This window comes from Tiliqua scincoides, chromosome 1 (genome assembly GCF_035046505.1).
Source record: "Tiliqua scincoides isolate rTilSci1 chromosome 1, rTilSci1.hap2, whole genome shotgun sequence".
Classification (NCBI taxonomy): Eukaryota; Metazoa; Chordata; class Lepidosauria; order Squamata; family Scincidae; genus Tiliqua; species Tiliqua scincoides.
The window spans coordinates 294876454-294893691 of record NC_089821.1 but is presented as its reverse complement, the minus strand read 5'-3'; the positions used below and the strand labels follow the sequence as shown (position 1 = coordinate 294893691).

The window sequence follows — 17238 nt, the reverse complement described above, 5'->3', positions numbered from 1 at the left end:
AGCCTCTTTTTTTTGTCCTTTTTAGTGGGGGGGGAGGGCTGCCTTCTGGAGCATTTGTTGTGCTCCAGTTCCATCGGATCGGGACCATTCTGGTGTCCTCACATTCCCCTTTGCCTGGCCTGACCACCAGCCAAGGCACGCCTGCCTTCTCGTGAGTAAACACAACTGTGAGGCTGCTTCGCTTTCCATAGGGCTCAATAGACTGTAGTTGGGAGGGAGGGAGGGACCTCCTTCTCCCTTTTGTGTTTTGGGGGACTGCATTCATTGGATCAGGACCATTCTGACGTTGTTGGAGTCCTCTCAGCCTGCCCTTTCCAACGGACTAAGGCAAGTTTGCCTACTCGCGAGTAAACGCGGCCACATGGCTTCGTTTCGGGCTCAATAGACTCGCAGCTGGGAGGGAGGGGGGACCTCCTTCTTGGGTGTTTTTTTGGGGCTGCATTCATTGGATCGGGACCATTCTGGTGTCGTTGGATTACTCTCAGCCTACCCTTTCCAAAGGGCTATGGCAAGTACACCTACTCACGAGTAAATGCGCGATATGGCTCGCTTTCACTTTCCATAGGGCTCCATGCATTTTTTCTTTCCAGTTTTTTGGCCATAACTTTTAAACGAAATGAGCTATCTTGTTCTGGTTTTTTTGCATTGCATTCCGCTGGACATTCTGCATCCAACGGTGTATTGCATGACGGGGTAGCTCCTAAAGCCATGGTTTTAGCGCGTCAGCCCCCCAGGGAGTGTCACCCCCGGCGCATCACCCAGTGCGGCCCGCACCTCCCTAGTGACGCCAGTGTGTGGAGGACTTTACCTTTGCCTCCATTGAACTTCTTGATGATGTGGGCCCACTGGTTGAGCCTGTCAAGAAAATCTTGAATATTGATTTGGTTTATTTCCCCCGGCCAACCACCCACCTACCCACAAGCATTTACACAGCTTTGCATCATCTATGTGTGGCTGTGGGTTTTTAGTTTAACCCACTTTTGCCTAGCTCACAGGTGTACACATTTGGTTCCTATTGCATATATGCAATGTTGGGCAGAAATGGCTTGAGAAAGAGAGCACACATACACCCGTCTTTTGTCATTATATGGCTGTAGTTCACAAAACTTTCACTTACAGGAAGTGCTGGTTGCTCCTGTTTCAATTATTGTGCCATACAGGCAAGAGATCACAGGGTTTACATTTAGGCATGCTGTGTATCCAAGGGAGGATATCTTTGTTCACAGTTACAAATCAGGTTCTTAGATAATCCAGCCACGAACATAGGCTGTCATTAGCTGGCACTTGTGTGCTGGAATTGTGTCCATGAAAAGCGAGTTAGATGATTGGAATTACCCAGAATGCTGTATTTTTCCTATAGCTATCTTCATCAGTTGATTTAAAACCAAAGCAAAACTTGTGAGCTGTTTTCTAAGAAATGTTGCTTGTTTGTGATGGAGAGGGATCATAGCATTCTTTCTTGCTGAGCTAGCCTCTCGGAAGCTAAGCAGGGTCAGGCCTGGTTAGTACTTGGATGGGAGACCGCCTGGGAATACTGGGTGCTATAGGCTTATACCATAGTCTTTCGAGACTGAACGTTGCCAACCAGTTTAGCCTCTTGTTCCCTCTTCGCCCATGGAAGTATGATCTGAGAAAATAGGAGTTTTAAAAGAAATTTTGATTACTGCCTGAGAAATGTCTAGTTACCCTTCTTTCTAAATTAATTGTTGTGCCATTCTTACTGCAAAGATTAATGCCTCATTGACTCTGTGCATGCCCACTTAAGTAGGTCTCCATGAATGTCTCATTTTGAATTACTCTTTCCCCCCCACCCTCTCCAAATACCATATTAATCATTCTTCTCAGTGGATGTAAATTGTTGAGGCTTTAAAAAAAAAATCCTTTTTCCTAACAATGAAGGTTATTATCTCATAACCTTGAGGTTTGAAGAAGATTCACTTCCAGTCAATGGAATTACTACACTGGAATCCAGTGAATCACTACAATTCATTATGGCCAGGAATCAGAAAGGGTCTCTCACTGGTGCAAAGCATTTTCAGATGCACCTAGGGGTTGCTGATTCCCAGCTTTGAAGGCAGGTGGTGGTCTGAAAATCCCTGATTGTACATGCAGAACAGAGCTCATGTACCCATTTAGATCAGAGTACCCATTTTAAATTGGGGTTGAATGTGGAAAACATATAAAACTATCTTCTGCTGGGTCAAACCTCTGGTCTTCCTAGCTTGATATTGTCTTATCATTGGCAGCAGCTTTCTAAGGCCTCCTCAAACAAAGAGCTCTTGTGCCTACTAAAGATCCTTTTTCTATGTGGAGATACTCAAAATTGAACCTGGGGCCTTCCGGAATGTGGTTTTTGTAGATGGCACCATAACAAAGCCCTCTCTCTACTCAGGCATGAAATCCTGTGAGTGGTTTGGGACATGTTAGGCAGGTTAGGGTTACAATTTTTTTTAAAAAGTCTTTGTATGGCAACCTGAATTCCTTGGAATGCAGGTAATTAGTGCACCAAATACATACATTGAGATTTGCACTAATGGCCAAGGAGAAGTTGTTGTTAAGATTGGGTAGTGATGTTGCAGTGTTTTGCAAAATGCTACTTAAATTTTCATGGACAGGCTTGCCTGTCCAAACCTCTGTGTGTTTTGGACCCATATTGTTCTACTTCAGCAAGTATATTGGACAATGTACCTTAGACTTAAACAGCGGCACAGACATATGTTCAGGATTGCCACCTCTTTTTTCCTAGGATGGGTGTCCAATAATGATAGATTGACTTGGAGCAGTTTTTCTCATTGCTGTGGTAGGAAAGCTGCAGTCCCTCTCATCCTGGGGCAGGTCTTTGGCTCTTCTGTTGGGGCAGGTAATGGGAATGCTTATCCTCCTTTGTAAGGATTTGCCATTTATCAGTGTTTAGTATGTTTAGTATTGTTATATCTTAATTGAACAGGCAAAATGAAGTTCATGTTCTAGACCAGAGTTTAATTTCTTTCAATGCCCCAGAAGAAGGGGAAAGCACCACCTCTGGAACCTGCTTCCTGAAGCCACTGCTTCATTGTGAAACCAATCCTGCCCATTTACTGGCAGGGAATGTCTTGTTTTTGGTATCTCATCTCTTCCCCTTTTATTGTAGTTCCTTTTCTTGTGAGGGATACAAAAGTGATTTTTGTATCCCTAACATTTGTTAAATTAGTTTCTAGGGTGGGAAATTTATTGTAAGGCAGATAACACAATTTATGGGAATGTTTCTAAATTGAGAATCCCCACATCTTTTCAGAGCTTTATGGGGCTGAATCTTTAGTGATTGAAGTAACCAAGAAAGGTCATGTCTGTTTCCAAAGCAAAGCAGGTTTGTTTTTAGATTTTCTACTTATTCTGTTTTATTTACAGACTCCAAAAGTTTCCATAGGCACAACTCTAGCAGATGGCTGACTAGATAATGTCAAGGCAGTTGCTTTCTGTAAATTTATGCTTTTTTTTCCTCTGTCCTCCAGCTGGGTTCTCCCCAAAATTATTTATAGCAGAAAACCAAACAGCACTCCTCTTGTCGTTGGTTTTTCAGTAGGATGCTTTTGAGAACCCTGCAATAGAGGAGTGTAACCCATAGAAAAGAACTCTCCCAAATAGAGCACTGCAACTTGTTACGCTGGATGGTTGTGGAAGTACTTTGTCAGTTGTATTAACTCTACAGTAGGTTCTGAACCTGAACATAAGAACAGTCCCACTGGATCAGGCCATAGGCCCATCTAGTCCAGCTTCCTGTATCTCACAGCGGCCCACCAAATGCCCCAGGGAGCACACCAGATAACAAGAGACCTCATCCTGGCATTCTGACATAACCCATTTCTAAAATCAGGAGGTTGCGCATACACATCATGGCTTGTACCCCATAATGGATTTTTCCTCCAGAAACTTGTCCAATCCCCTTTTAAAGGCGCCCAGGCTAGACGCCAGCACCACATCCTGTGGCAAGGAGTTCCACAGACCGACCACACGCTGAGTAAAGAAATATTTTCTTTTGTCTGTCCTAACCCGCCCAACACTCAACTTTAGTGGATGTCCCCTGGTTCTGGTATTATGTGAGAGTGTAAAGAGCATCTCCCTATCCACTGGAGTTTGAGAACTATTGGGCCAGGATTCAGCTTGTGTGCCACCATCAAGCTCTTGCCAAAAGGGGAGTTAGAAGGCTACGCTAACAAAGTGACTACTGAGCAGCAGCAAGCAAGAGCAGGTCATTTGGTAAGGCCTTGTACCTGGAGCACCATCCATGGTAGGTTTGCCTTGTGGTCTCAAAGGCCTGCCATTCTTCATTCTGCAGCTCTTTCCTGATCTGACTGGAGATGGGTTTGATGCCTAACCACATGAGACTGTCTGGAGGTCATCCTTTATTCTTTCATTTAGGAATCAACCTCCAGGTTGGATAGATTTTATATTCTCTACTATCATAGTAAAGTATGCGAGTGTAGGATCTGAAGCAGTGGTATCTCTGATTAAAGAACGATGTAGTAGCATCCATTTCACAGTGATCTAGCATTGAAAACCAGTTCTGCTGCTGAGCTGTGTTTCAGTCTGTTCGTCTAAAACATTTCTAGTTGAAAAGGATTTGTCCATCTGAAGAGACTTTAAGAGGTGTTGGCAGCTTTGCAATATGCAAAATGTAATAAATTCAACAACACTGTAGAGGAGAAAAATCAATTATTTGAGCCTTTGGCGATCAAGAACATAAGAAGTGAACGAATGGTAGTCTTCTGTTCAGTGGGTGTTGGCTGAAAAGAATTTTCCACTTCTTCAACCCGCTCACCAAAATAGGGTCCCCTCTTGCTTTTCGTACAGAAAGTGAAACTCATAATCATATTCTTCTGAAGCAGAAGCACACAACCCAAAGCAGAGGACAAAGAGAAGAGAAAGATCCTTTCGTGCTGAAAGAGCTTTGGTATATTAAAGAAAAAAGTAAGCATGTTGACCAGCTGACAGACACATTTTGCTGCAAATTCATTATTCATGGAGGTTGAAGAAACAGGTGCTGGGGACAGGATGTTCTTTCAGCAACAAAACAATTGCATGGGAATAAATGCATCTATTACATAGGATTGGGAACAGCAGGGAGGGGAGAGTGGAGTGCTCTTATGTTTCCAGACAAGCTTCAACAGGCGTATGGATTAGGGCTGCTGCCTGATTTAAAGAAATCTTAACTCTTGAATTGCAAGGTGTTAGATTGAACCATTTTATTGATTTTTAGTATGCATGAATTTGCATATGGATGAACAGTTCTAAAAGGAGAAAAGGCGTGGCTTTTTGTTTTGAGGGAATGCCCAAATCTATCCCAGAAAAATCTATCACACCCATCAATACAATGCATGTCTACCCCAGAGTAAGTCCAGTTGAATTCAGTGGGACACCTGTGTAAGTGTGTATAGGGTTGCAACCTTAGAAGTATTCCCTCCTGTGTATGTCTGCAGTTTTTGAAATTTTTTTTAAATCTTCTGTGTGATGTCACCTTTTAAATCAATGAAAAGGATTTTGAATCTGATATTGGGTGTCTCACATCTACAAAATGGAAAAACAGCTCTTATGAAATGATGCAGATTCTTATATGCAATCTTCATTTGCTAGCTTTCCAGAACTCTCATAAGGATGATTATTCCAAAAGCACCTACCGCAGGGGTGGTCAAATCCTGGCCCTTAGGCCATTTTGCAGCCTTCGGGGACTTCCTTGCCCGCAGGGAGCCGCCAATCTCCATTGAGCTTCCATTGAGCCATTGGAGACTGTTGTTGCCCATGCTGGTCTGAGACGGCTGGATGCAACTGCCAGATGCAAACAGTGGGCCAAGTTAGAGCAAGGCCTTTTATAGTCTCCATGTGTTTTCTGCTTTCCCTGGGCCTTATTTTAACACACACACACACACACACACACACACACACACACACACACACATACCCCATTGCCTCTGAACAACTTATGTCTCCATGTGTTACTGGCTTGGTCTGTATGCTTTCATCGTGCAAGAGGTGTGTGGCAAACAGTTCATAGTAATCATGTAGTTCTGCTTTGCCTGTATTATCATTCTCATGCGTATTATAAATAAGCTCAGCAAAACTCATTCATTTGTATAAGTTCAGTCTCTAATGTATTCATTCATGTAAATATATGTAATTTATTCAGATTTGAAATGCAAATCTGAATAAATTTGCATTTTGCCTAAAGAGGTAGGTGGGGCTGCGGCAAGAAATAGGGCCTTCTCAGTAGTGGCACCAATGTTATGGGACTCCCTTCCCCTTGACTTGAGAATGGCTCCCTCCCTCGAGACCTTTCGGCGAGGCCTGAAGACCTTGTTTACACAAGCCTTCTGACTCTGTGGCCTTTTTAACATCTTTTATACATCTTTTAGTTTTTTACAGGCGTGATTCCTCCTTGAACTGCTGTTTTATGCTCTTTTTATTCTGACTTTTATCTGATTACTGTTTTTATGGTTTCTCTTAATGTGTTTTTAATATGTTTTTATCTGTTAAATTATGTTTTAATCTGTTTTTGTTTTTTTTTAATATGTTGTAAGCCGCCCTGGGTCCCTTTGGGGAGAAGGGCGGGATAAAAATAAAGTTTATTATTATTATTATTATTATTATTATTATTATTATTATTATTATTATTATTATTATTATTATTAAATTATTTTTTTCCCAGCCCCTGACAGTGTCAGATGATGTGACCCTCCTGCAAAATTTTTTGCCCACCCTGATCTACTGTATAATGTCACACTGCAGAGCACTCGGAGATTTCTGTCTCCTTAATTCTCATAACCTTATTATGAGGAAAAGTTTATGCGTGTGAGTGTGGCGGGGGTGAATCTGTTATTTCATAGGAAAAGGATCTTGTATATAAGCTAGAGCAGTGGTTCTCACAACTTTTAGACTGGTTGTGCTTTGCAAAATGACAATCTGTCTGGGACCCACCGGAAGTGATGTCATCAACCTGGAAGCGATGTCATGGCTGGAAGTGACATCATCAAGCAGGAAGTGACATCACTGTTCTCACCTGGTAGTTCACAAACTGCAAATGACAAGAGAAAATAGTCCATTGCTGCCAAGCATCCCACCTCTTCACTGTATTAAAGGGAGAGTATCTCATGGTATTTTATTAGCTTTTATTGGGTTATTTCTCAGCCATTTTCCAATAGCAAAGTTTAAGGAGAAAAACCTATTTAAACCTTAACACATATTTAAACCTCCCCCACTTCAGGGATCTGCTGAGGTTCAAGTGCCTGGAGGGGGGAGGGAAGGGCAGAGCTTGGGCTGGATGGAAGTGGGGGGTGAGGAGGAGCTGGATCACAGGGCGGAGCTTGAGCTGGAAGGAGGTGGTGAAAGAGAAAGCAAAACAAACAGAAAGACATGCAAGGAGAGGTTGCAACCCACCTCAACATAATCCAGCAGCACTCTCTAGGACGCTTAGCAAGCATACTCACTCCTGTGCGCCTGTGCAAGCCGCCTGTTTGCTCCTGGGAGGAGCTTTGAGTACACACAGGCACGTTGAGGCAAAGGCAGTTCCAGCTTCCAAGATGGCACCGGCTGCCTAATTTGCCAGTTTCCAAGAGGGCGGCCCACATCTTTCTGTGACCCACCTGACTTCAGGTCATGACTCACCAAATGGGTCGTGACCCATAGTTTGGGAAACCCTGAGCTAGAGGCATACTTTAGATCTGTGCTAGACTTTCAGAATTTTCACTCCGTACAGCCCTTCTTTAACCTTTGTATTTCAAACTGAAGGCAGGTGATTGCGTGTTTGAATTCTTTCATGATACACAATACTCCTTGCATGTAGGAAACTGGCCTATCCAGGTATAGGTCAGGCAGGGACTCTTCATCTTACCATAAGCCGTCCATTGAGAAGGAAGTGTTTGGGGGGTGAGAGCTCTTGTAACTCTGAACTAGGTGCTCAAAATAGGCAGCACTGATTTAGATGGGCCAGTGCTTAGACTCAGTACAAGCAGCATTGATATATAGTTCATCTTTCACCTACAGCAGGGGTCTCCAAACCCAGGCCCGTGGGCCAGATGTGGCCCATGGTAAGCCTCTGTCTGGCCCGAGACCAGCCTCTTGTTCCCTGAAAGCCTCTGGCCCACTCAACTGAACATGACCAGAACTGTGCTCTGGCTGCATCTGGAGGGTGTTCTGAGGGCCAGAGAGGTTGAATGAATGAGCCCATTTATTCATTCACTCATCTATGTTCCATCTCTAATTTATCTATTTTAATTTTATATTTAAATTTTTTTTCCGGCCCTCCACACCACGCCAGATATTTGATGCGGCCCTCTGGCCAAAAAGATTAGAGACCCCTGACCTACAGTATGAATTTGGACCCATGTGATAGTTCAGAACATGTGTTCTAAGGGCCCAATCCTATCCAACTTACAGCACAGATGCAGTTGCAGTGCAGCCCAAGGTAAGGAAACAAATGTTCCCTCACCTTGTGGAGGCTTCTGTGACTGCACCCCCACCACAGGACCCTATTGGCACAGCCACATCAGTGCTAGAAAGTTGGGTAGGCTTGGGACCTAACTAGTCAGTTTCTGAGTATGTTTTATGCCTGGGCTTTCAGTTCTAAATCTCTTCCCTTACCCCCATGGAATCCCTTCCATAAAATGAAAGCTTCAGAATGTGTCAGACATTATTCAGGCTTAATTCAGGTGGTACAAGTGTCTCCCCCCCATTTCCGCACAGCATACATTCCCAGCTTCCTGTTAGCTTTCTCTTAGCGACTGTTAGTCTGATAGCAACTGCCTCTTTTGACATTCTATGCAAAGGTAGAGTCATGAGTGGTTGGCACCATGGTAAAAGACAACAGTAGATAAGACCTTTATTGGCATACATAACAAACACAAATGCAACAGTTAGTAATGGATGGGGGGCACGGAGAACTGCAGATAAGTGACTCTTTGGATAACGGGTGCGGACGCCTAGACAGGAAAGCTAGCCCTTATCCTTACCATGTGCTGTTAAGAGGTAACTGCATACAAAATTGTGACTTAACCGACCTCAGTTCTTCTCATCAATCCTTTTTTTTTTCCTCTCTGAACTAAGAAGGAGAAAGAGTGGAGTATGGTCATGGTTGAGTCAGGAAGGATCAAAGAGTAATAAAAAAGTGCCCAAAGAAAAATCCAGAGAGCAAATCTGTAGAACAAAAAACACGTTCTCTTATTTGCTGCATATTTGGAGAACAGCTCTTTCTTGAGGGATAAGATTTCACAAATAAATCAAAGCAATTAAACTCTGCATCTAAAGATAATACCGGAAAACACTGAGAGATGAACCGCTGTTAATAATTTAACAAAGTATTTGTCAGATTTACAAGGTATCTCTTCAAAGTCCTCCTATTTCACTACTTGAACAAACAAACTCCTGTTTATTTTTGCCCTACTTGAATATTAGTTTGTTGCTTTGATCTTGTTTTCCATAAGACAGTAAATCTATGTCTAGGCTTTCCAACTCCAGGCTGCAAGCATGAGGGCACACCTAACCTCAGAACAATAAAAAATTCCTTGCATTCTGAAAACTGGATATTGAGAAGGTTTGTAGACCAGTTTTCTTCCTGGCATCTAGATGAAGAGAGAATGTGGGGGGCATATATGAAACCTTCATGTGAACCCCCCTCATGCAGTTGGGGCTTCACCAGCCCTCATATAATGCCTTTTAAAGGCATAAAAAGTCACTTCCAGTTTTGCCCAAAAAAAAAAAAAAATAGGAAGTTACTTTTTGACCTAAAGAGCCACTCTGAGCCCCGTAGAGTCTGCAGGTGGATACACATGGCCTCTGCAGGGCTCAGAAGAGCCTCCAGAGGCAAGGGGTGCAGAGCTCCTTCTCCTTTGGAGGGTGCTCAGAAGGTTGCATCTGTGGTTAATGGAAACCACAGATACAGGGGCCCCCCTGTATTGCATCATTTACTATGTTTCTCGTTCTGTGAACTCAACAAAGCTGTTTCGATACCAAATATTGTGTGTGAGAGAGAGAGAGCAAAAGAAATTCTTTTTTAGTCACTCTTACAAAAATAATAAAATACATGCCAGAAAATACAGCAATAACAGAAATCTTAATATTCTCATGCAGAGATTTTGGAGATGAGAACATTTCTTTCTCATCTAACTATATAGACAAAATCCCTGAATGCTCATCTTAAATAATTCACAAGATGAAAAATGTCTTCTCCCTATTCCAGTACAGTGTACTACTTATTCGGTTGCGTGTTACAACTGTGTTGTACAACTGTGTTCTTTGATTGTTGTTCTTTCAGTAGAAAGCAATAAGCTACAAGCATCTGTAATCAAGCTTCTTAAAAATATAGGCAAGGCTCCCTTTTTGATGATGCTGAAACTGAAGGATATCTCCTATTTAGCTGAGCATTTCACTAAATTTGAGTCTCCAACTCAAAAGAAAAATAAACGGAAGTCTAGGAAGGGATATGAAGTAACTCAACAGAGAGGAAATAAATTGTCCCATAAATCAAATCTTATTTTATACAAGCAGTGCTGAAATGTGGTGAGAAGTGTCTAGATTGTTGAATTGAACTGTGTTTCTTCTTTGAAAAGCAGCCAGAGTGTCAGCTGTCTCCTTGATTTATTTTATATTGCAGTTCAGATTCTCTTGTTAGACGAACATAAATCCATGTGAGTTAAATTGTCATGAAGCAAGTTAACTTCACTGCAATGTAGAGGGTTCTCCTGTTGCTACACAGTGATTTTTTTTTCTTGATCCTTTTGTTAGCCTCAAACTAAACTTTATAAGAGCTTCTCATAACTGGAGGTGAAGGCACGTTTTTGTGAGATAAGGTTGATCCTCATTGCTTCTTCCAAGAAACTTTATGCTGCTTTCTGAGTCAGACCTTTGGTCTGTTTAGCTCAGTATTGTGTGTATTGACTGGCAGTGACTCTCCAGGATATCAGATGGATTTTTTTCCCCAGCCTGAAGATGACCAGGATTGATCTTGGGGCTTTCTGCATGTGTGCACAGTAATTGAGCTACAATCCCTCCCTGTGTGTGTGCCTTCTGCGTGTGTGCACAGTAATTGAGCTACAATCCCTCCCTTTTCTTTACATTAGTCAACGCCTCCAAGATTCGTATCTGGCATTAGAATTAGTGTAGTTTGATGCTGGCCTGGAACTTGAACTAGTAGAGTGCCCACTTGCCAGGAACAGGTGCTGCCGTCTTGGTCCTTGTTCAGAGCAGAACCCCATCAAGTCGGAGGTGGCCTGTATAGTCTTAAGCTCTATACACGCTTAGAGAGCTTCCCAGATTTCTTTGTGATGGCTTGGGGGGATTTCAATGGTTCTCTTCCACTATGAAAGAGTTATAGGGCCTTCTAGGCCAGGATGCCAGTAACCCTCTATGAAGCTGGAGTTGGGCCTCCTCAAAACAATTGTACTTTATATACAAGTATATAAATATTTCAAATGGGAGGAAAAAATGTTACATACAGTTATAAAACCCAAGTGTGTAATGTGACTTCATAAAAGAATTAGTGGTTCTCATTGGGGTTGGGTGAGCTCCTAGCAGGACCAGAGGCTACATTACTCAACAAACACTCCTTTATTTGTCCTCTGTGAAACATTTGAGCATGAACCGCTAATTACGCCATATTGGCGGTAGTAACAGTCTGTCTTGAGCTGCTGTGAATAATTTTGAGGCCTTTGCATGTGTGTGCCTTTACAGAAAACCTCTCAGCTTGTAACAGGTATTGTACAGTCCCTTGAGTCCATTGTCAGATCGAGGCGCTAGTTGAAAGGACCTCATTGTTAACATCCTTCATGAAAGGGGCTGCTTGTTTCCCTTGAGTGGAATTCAAACTGCTGCTCTTCCCAGATGACCTTTGACTATGCTGCTCTTGGTGGGAAACACTGCTCTCCAAAGGCAAAATCTACAAAACAGATATGAAAATACTTTCTCACCAATAGGCACCATTGTTATAGCTGAAAAGAAATGGACTTGGTGAGCATTAGTGGGACTAGACCAGCAGTTCCCAAACTTTCAGCTCTGCGATCCACCATGACTCTATGCTCCCTGCAGCACCACAGTGCCTTATTGATAGAGAAGTTTGTTTCTGGTGAATAAAATGGGATTATAGCCCAAGTTTTACTGAACTCACTGGGCTTACTTCTGAGTAAAATAACACCATTTTCAAACACCTGTACTTATTGGGAGGCTCCAAGTTGTGTGACCCTGGGCTTCAAACCGCTTCCAGTCACTTCCAATCAGAGGCCTGTGGAGGCCAATAAAGTAGGCCATGAACCCGGCACAGCCCGAAAGAGGCCTCTGCAGCCTCCCAAGAAGGCATTGCAGCGCTACCAAAAGCATCAGATTGGGCCCACTGCCCATGGAGTCACAACCCACAACTTGGGAAACACTGGACTGGACCACAACAGTTTGTTCCACAATAAATTTGTTAGTCTTTAAGGTGTCATAAGAGTCTTTGGGTTAGCTGCAAGAGACTATCTCAGCTCCCCCTCTGGAAATTATCTAATGCAGGGTTTCTTATTAAAAATGGATAGTAGTTCTATGTATCTCTGTTATAGATTAAAACCTTCTTAAGGGCTTAATTTTGGCAGTTTAGAATTTCACTGAAAGGTTTCCAAGGGCAGTTTCCTAGTTCGATGCAAGAACTTCTGCCTTGCCTATAATGGAGTGTGAATGCTGTATGCAACTAGGCTTAACAGTACCCAGCTGCTGTTAATGCCTGGAATTTTAAAAAGTTGATTATTACTTCAGGCTAGTGGAACGGAATGAATTAAACAAGGCCATTGGGTTACAACCATTGTTAGGTAATGATGACGCCATGTGTTTTGTTTTTTTTTCCTTTTTGCCCTTCTACAGAAGCTTTTTTAAAATAGTGTATTGGATAGCTCTGTGGCCTTAGGGATGATTTTTGTTGTCATTTTGACTTAAGTTTCCTAGCTCTTTCAGATGTTGACAACAGAGTGTATTCCACACCATTCCCCATGCGGAGCATAGCACTAGCTTTAAATATGTATGCTGTGCTTTGCCCACACTAGAAACTTGACTTGCTATCATTAATATATTACAATACTGGACCTTTTTTTACTGATCTACTGGTTTTTTCATACTACAGGTGGGACCTCAGTATCCACTGATTTGACTCACCACTTTTAAATGCCTTGCAACAAGGGGGGGGGGGAAGCACCAAAATCCAATTTCCTAACTTTGCACTGTTAAATAATTATAATTTCATTCCATTAGATTCCATTATTTATCCCTACTAGTAGCTGAATGTGGTCTAGTGTCTATACCAATGCATTCTGGGGTGACAATAGAGGAGCAAGATATCCACTGATTTTTTTTTTATCCCATGGGGGTTCTAGAGCAGAACCCCTGTGGATAATGAGGCTTGATCTGTACTTGCTTTGTAAAATGAATCTCAAGAATCACATACTGTAGGAAGGCTGAATGCCTTTGTTATGATTTTAGCAGTTTTGATTTAGCAGTTCAATTATTGAAATAAACTGTAACTTTTTAAAATTTGCTTCAGGATTGGATGAAGTTTACAAAGTCATAAGCTTTCTTTGAAAGAATGAAGGCTGTTAAATGTCATCAAAATTAGTTGCTAGGGTTTTTGTTTTAGGGGTAATTGAAGTTTGATTTCAAAATTAATGTACTATTAATCACGTTTTGATAATTTTTAGAAGGTTTTCTCCTAGTCCTACCATGTGTGTGTTTGATTAATTATGTGAAGCTCATAGAAAATGTAGAGGTGGCCCTAGATAAGATCCTTGCAAAATTTCAGTAAGTCTGTGTAGTGTGTTTTTTTTTTTGGGGGGGGGGGGGTCAGGTATGTGCTCTAACTAGAGTGACCTACCACCATACTCCATCCATTTTTCCCGCCCCATTCCACTGTTTATATTTTCAAAAGTCAGAGTGATAGGACAGGGTCGCCAGAAGGAGAGGATCAGTGATGATGGTGGCAAGAGCGGCAATAACTTGGCTGTTATCCATCAGCAGTGATCATAGGCGTGGTGAGGTGGCTGCAGAGGTGATGGATAGGCACAGGACACCTGAGACAGCTACTTTGTTGGCATGCCAGCCCTGGGAACCTTCTTCTCATTGCCTTTGTTATGTAAGCTACTTTGATCTTTTCCACAAAATAAGTAATAATAGAAAATTCTTAAATATTCTTACATCTTCCAAAGGCTTTCTTGCTGCTGCAGAAGCTTGAGGGAGTAGAGTTTTTCTCCCCCACAGCAAAATGCATATGGGACAAGGCATTCTGGGGCAAGGCTGGGAGAAGCAAGGAACCTCCAAGTGACCCAGAAGTGGGTTTTTCAGGCCTAAAAATAGCTGTGGAGGCCGGGAAACTGCTGTTTGGCAGTGCAAAGGAAGGAAACCCAATTTTGGCATGCTTTTTCTTAAAGCCCTTTAAATTTGGCCTCCAGGATCTGCTGGCATCAATGGTGAGTTAAATCTGCAGATACCGTGGGTCCATTGTACGTATATGACCTAAGTCTCTGACAAACTAAACCATCCTCTGCTGTTGCTTTTTCCTCAATTCTGACCTGTCAGTTCATGTTGTTGCTGCTTTTGTTCTTTCTCCTGCTGATTATCACATGGGGAAATCTTTATTTTATGTGGGTGGCTGGAAAGTCTGTTAAGATTTCACAATATAGCCTTGTTGCAGTTGGATATGAGAGACTGCTGTGGGGGGGGGATTGGTATAGGTGACACTTTACTCAAGCATTGGGGTAATATGACATAATTGGGTCTCTGTTTTTACTTTCAAGATATGCTCTCAATTATGTCCGTATTTTATATGCCTCTCATGTTCTGCTTTTCCTTTGTGCTATGGGCAGATGACAAACGGGCTTCTTTTTACTCCTTAGCTATCTCCATCTCAAAACTTGCAGTCTCTTCAGCTGAATCTGCCAAAAAGTAAGGTCTGTTTGTTTGGAAGAGAAAATACTACAGGCTAGTGGTATTGCGCTTAAGCTCAAGCTTGAGCTTTTAGCTCAAGCTTGAGTGTTTAGGGTTGAGGCTGAAGCTCAGTGGAAGATCATGTGCCTTGGATGTAGAGGTCTAAGGGTCAATCCCTGACCTCTTTTGGTAGCGAGTCAAAAGGTCAAGTTTCAGTGTGTTCAACATTGAGCTAGATGGACCAATGTCTGACTTGATATAAGGCGCCTTCCTAGGTTCAGAAGTGCCAGGCTTGGCTGTAATCAAGCCCCATAGATCTGGAATCCTGCCCTGCGGTCCCCTATGTTTGAGGAACAGCATACGGTTATTTCATTTCAAGGGAAATGTACTCTGCGTGTTCTCAGAAGACATTTTCAGAGTCCATTTCACATGGTATTTCATGAATGCGGATTATGGGGACCCACCTCTGTTTCAGATTGTGCATCATTTTTAATTCAATTTGGAAATCGCTTAAACTTGAAGTCTTTGAATTCAAGCCTGGCTGGTTTCATTGAAGGCTTTAAGACCAAATTGCCTTAAACTCACTTATTCTAGTTTTAACCATTTTTCTTTTTAATCTGTCTACAGAGTTTTAAATTGTCTTGATATTTATTGCAATTGACAAGTGTCACCGTGGTCTTTCACTATCATTCAAGTTAACATTTAAGAAATTTGAGGGTGTTCCTTGCAAAGGTATCTTGTTGACACCAAGTTCCCGTTATCACTATTATTAAGTACTAATGTGACTTTTTTCTTCTTCTAAGTTAAGCTAAGGTCAAAAGCATAGTCAGAATTGCACTTCTGGGAAATCCAGAATGCGTCTCCCCAAATCCGTAGTTTCAAGTTCTGTTCTCTGCCCTGAGAAATTGGCAATTTCATCCCCACCCACGCTATGCAAGTGAGACACTGCTCCTGTTGCTGATGCATCAGGACTCATGACAACATGGCGTCTGCTGCCTCCACTTGGGGTTGTACTATCTGCATGAATGTAAATGTTTGCTAATGACCCTATTTTTTCCATTTTCTGAAGTGTGTGTAATCAAAATCTAATTTGGTCAGGCAGGTATGTCATAGTGTGAATACTGAAAATGCACAGTTGCATACACATGGTTAGCAAGATTCAGGATTCTTTCTTCCTTGGTATTTGCATGGAGGACAAATGAGAAGGAGTTGAAGTTGAACCAGGCAATTTTCTGAATTTACATGGCTTTCAGCAGAGAGATTTGCTAGCTGCAGGCATGTGGATGGGGATTCTGCCAAGGCCAGAGGTGTTCCCATGTATCTCAATTAAACAAAGTGCAAGTCCTCAAGTTAATACAAGTTAAGGAACTTTCTTCTGGCAGCATCTTATAATTACCGTAGTACTGTCACTTTCATATTCTGGTGCCTGTCTTATCACACCAATGAGGCAAAAGCTTTGAAGCCTGGGAAACTTTAATTTGGGTTGTTGTTTTTTTTAAAAAAAGATTCTTTTCAACCTCATCAATCTGTCTGTCAGCCTGTGTTTTTGCAAGTTCTTAGCCTGTGTCTCTCTTATAAAATATGCATTATACTAGGAGAGAGCCTTAAGGATCGGAACTCCAGAGTCTTATCTCTCCCCACCCCATCCTAAAGCCTTTCACATATAGAGCTGATTTAATTAGCAGCATTAACTAATGTCTCTGGTTCCAATGATATGCCAGCAGCAAAAATCCTGTTGCCAAAGTAATCTACTTGTAGGAACTGTATAATGTCAGCGCTGCAAACTTGAAGAGAGAAACTGCATCAAAGGGGAACTGTGATCTTGTATGAGTTGACAGCTCCAACTTTTCTCTCCTCTCTCAAGTAGACCACCATATAGTCATTAAAGGCTGGGGAAGTCCCAGATACTTAAAATTCAGATGCCTGAACCTTGCAGTTTGAAGCTTGGTTTATGAACAAGATCAGAATTTGGCAGTTCGGGCTTCCTGTGATTCTGTAGGCTTAAGTAAATAGGGTACAGCTAGATGTTTCAGAAGTGATTGCTTTTCATTTTTTTTTCTGCTTGTGAGGGAAAACCATACAGTGAGTTGTTGCTGACTCCCATTCTCTGCTTTTTAATTTTTTAATCACAGTACTTATATCCCACCCTTCCTTCGAGGAGCTCAGAGCAGTGTACATGATTATAATTGCTTCTAAAATTGTGTTTTCTCTTTCATGTGGCTTTGCATATCTGGAGCTCTTTGTTGGGCAGGGCGGGGTGTGGGAGATACATTTGCTCACTTGATTTGTTTCCTGCTATGATCCCAGTTGTCAGTTTTGCTCCAAGAGCCCTGGTAT

At 42.1% G+C, this 17238-nt stretch overlaps 1 protein-coding gene across 1 annotated transcript in view; it reads left to right on the top strand.

Annotated features, from left to right (window-relative positions):
• Positions 1 to 17238, top strand: part of ITPK1 (inositol-tetrakisphosphate 1-kinase) — a 128965-nt gene that overhangs the window by 96905 nt on the left and 14822 nt on the right. The window lies entirely within an intron of this gene.